Source organism: Adiantum capillus-veneris, chromosome 24, assembly GCF_014529385.1.
Source record: "Adiantum capillus-veneris isolate H3 chromosome 24, ASM1452938v2, whole genome shotgun sequence".
Lineage (NCBI taxonomy): Eukaryota > Viridiplantae > Streptophyta > Polypodiopsida > Polypodiales > Pteridaceae > Adiantum > Adiantum capillus-veneris.
Window position 1 is genome coordinate 68,698,048 of NC_140954.1, and position 3,075 is coordinate 68,701,122.

Below are 3,075 nucleotides of genomic sequence, written 5' to 3' on the forward strand. Positions count from 1 at the left end.
AGAGAGGAAGAGATAAGAAAATGTTCGGGTTTAGGAAAAATCTAAAAAGACTTTAAAAGTTACAAGACAAGTCTTCAACAAAAGAGAATATCTATGAGGAGGAGGAGGAGAGAGAGAGAGAAGACAAAGAAGGAGAAATTTTTTAATGTCATCGGAACATTCCCAAAAGATATATCTGACAACATGGGTAAGAATAAAGTTATTTTTGTTTTATCTTCTCTCTCTCTCTCTCTCTCTCACACACACACACACACACACACACACACACACATCTTGATAAAAGAAGAATTTGAAATGTTGTAGAAACATCCAATGAGATCTCAAAGATCTATCCGCCGATGGTAGAGAGAGAGAGAAAGAGAGAGAGAGAGGCAAACCAATCATAGCCATCTACACTTTTCTTTTCAAAAAAATGAGAAAAAGGAGTTGGCTTCTTCTTTTGAAATGTCCACCTGTGATCGTCACTTCAACTAGAGGGTTTGAAGGGGTGGGGGGGAGGGGACAAAGGGAGCACATAATTTTGAATTTCATAGTTATTGTATGGGAACAATAGAAAGATGCATCAAGACCTATGTGACAAATCTTTCCTTCAAGCATATATATATATGTGTGTGTGTGTGTGCGTGCGTGCACACGTGCTATGTGTACATATAGACATAACTGGAACAATATCAAGATGCCTCAAGACCTATGTGACAAATCTCGCTTCAAGCATATATATATATATATAGACACACACGCACACACATACATATATATATGTATGTATATATATCTCTCTCTATATATAAATATGTGTGTGTGTGTGTGTGTGTGTGTGTGTAGAGAGAGAGACAGAGAGTTTAAATTATGTGTCATCTTTGTATCATTCCAATTTATCGGATGCTTCAAATATTTGAAATAATTTGAAACTTTTTTAATGATATCAGAATATTCTATAAGCTATTTATTGACATGAAAGGTTTCCTAAACTCTTGACTTCTCCACACGTAACCCTCTCTCTCTCTGCCCTTGCATAGTGTTGATAAGAGAAGATGCTCGTAGCTCAGTGTATCAATAAATAGTTGTGGCCCCATTTGTGTCTCCGTTGACTAGGCAATTTGCCCCCGCGCCCCCCCCCTCAAAGCCCTTGAGAACCTTTTGGCACACAATGCTTTGTGCTTAGATACTTGGAAAACGTGCATATGAAATACGTAATCTTCTTTTACTATCTATCTACATATAATGGAGCTTAAAGTTTTCAAGGAAGGAGAGGGTCTCCACACGTCATCTCCTGCAGCTAAACAAACTGCACCTTGGTCTGCACTTTTAATGTTACAACTCTCGATCGAACTCCATCACGCATACACACCTCGGTGAACTCAACATTCAACGTTCTCAGTTGAATCTTGCAGGCTAAGTTGCAGCAATTTCTTGTGTGCATGCACATTTGTGTGTGTGTGTGTGTGTGTGTGTGTGTGAGAGAGAGAGAGAGAGAGAGAGAGAGAGAGAGAGAGAGAGAGAATGCGATCCAACTACAACCTTTGTACGCATCAACTTCTAGAGGCCAAAGGGCTTGCACGGACATGCAACATCACCTCCCTCTGCATCGTCATCCGTGTAGTTTTCGCATCATTAAAGACATTGCATGCAATCGTGCGATATAAACGTGATTTGAAATTTACGTTGCCTTGAATTTGTGCTGCCATCCTTAAGCCATTTTCATTTCAATTGTTTCCAACATCGTGTAGGTGGTGGCCGGGTGCAGCTGTGTGTGCGCACGCGCACGTGTGTGTGTGTGTGTGTGTGTGTGTGTGAGAGAGAGAGAGAGAGAGAGAGAGAGAGAGAGAGAGAGAGAGAGAGAGTTCACTTTAGGTAATGTGGCAAAGGAACAGGGCAGAGCTTCACACATGGAGTGTTGTCTATTTCTCAACATAGTTCGTGCTATCGTCCTCACAACCATTGTACCCATTTTGCAGCGCAATGTTTCCCAAGCTCGCCCTCCTCTTGACTCCATACTTTGCGACTCCCTCTTTGGCAAAGCCTACAATGCCTACGGCAAGTTGCCCAATAGCTTCCCTTGCGCAGAATGTCAAATTGTTTATCATATCTTTGAAATAGAGGTTGTGGAGGAGATGGCAAGGACAAAGCAAAATATCAAGGTCATATTGAATCTACTACAAGTTCTCCCAAACGCATATTCCTTGGTGATAGATAAGGGCTTCTCATCGGTACTAGGGACTATAAACATCAATTGATTTCCGACAAGAAGCGAATGATCGTCTCCCTTGATACGGAGTGGGCACTCAATAGTTCCTTCATGGTGTTGCCTCATATGGGCTTGCCCTTCCTACTATGCCATTATGGGAGGGTGTGAGCATTACTGGCTTAATTAGCATGGGGACCCATGGAAACTCCTTCAAAGGAAGAGGTGGGGTGGTCCATGATTATGTCATTGGCTTGAGACTAGTTGTGCCTGTGATAGAATCAAAGGGCTATGCCAAGATTCTCGATCTGATAGAGGTAAATGAAGAGCTTAATGTTGCTAAAGTGCCATTGGGAGTATTGCCACGATACACCCATTAACCATTCAAAGCGCAAATCATTATTTTGGTATGTCTTTTGGGTGACATTCCATATTAATGGCTTTTAGTTTTTGAAGTGCTTTATACTACATGTAGATCTTGCACACAAAAACCATAACATTATCCCTTTTGCCCATGTTTTGAAATTGTGAAATTTTTAAATGTTGTGTGTAGTACAATTTCAATCCTTGGTTTCTTTATGTCCTTTCCAAGTTGGTTTCATTGTGCTTACTAGGTCACATTGCTATGGGAACCAATGTTCAGACGATCCATTACCTATCTTGATGGATCATCTGAACATTAACAAATCTTGATCTCAAGATTTGATGAGAGAGAGAGAGAGATAGAGAGAGAGGGAGAGAGAGAGAGAGTTTCCATCTTCTTGGAGTGATTACAAGGACTAAAATCCACCCTCTCCACAAGTGCATATGCACAATCACACATTGACGAATATGGGGCATGTGTGTGTGACCCAATGGCCACGTTTTTCTTAGCCGCAACAACGCGTGGG

The 3,075-nt window shown here is 41.2% G+C and overlaps 1 pseudogene; it reads left to right on the plus strand.

Moving 5' to 3' along the window:
- The first annotated feature begins 1,889 nt into the window (after window positions 1-1,889).
- Window positions 1,890-2,565, plus strand: LOC147426543 (L-gulonolactone oxidase 3-like; annotated as a pseudogene).
- Window positions 2,566-3,075: the final 510 nt, after the last annotated feature.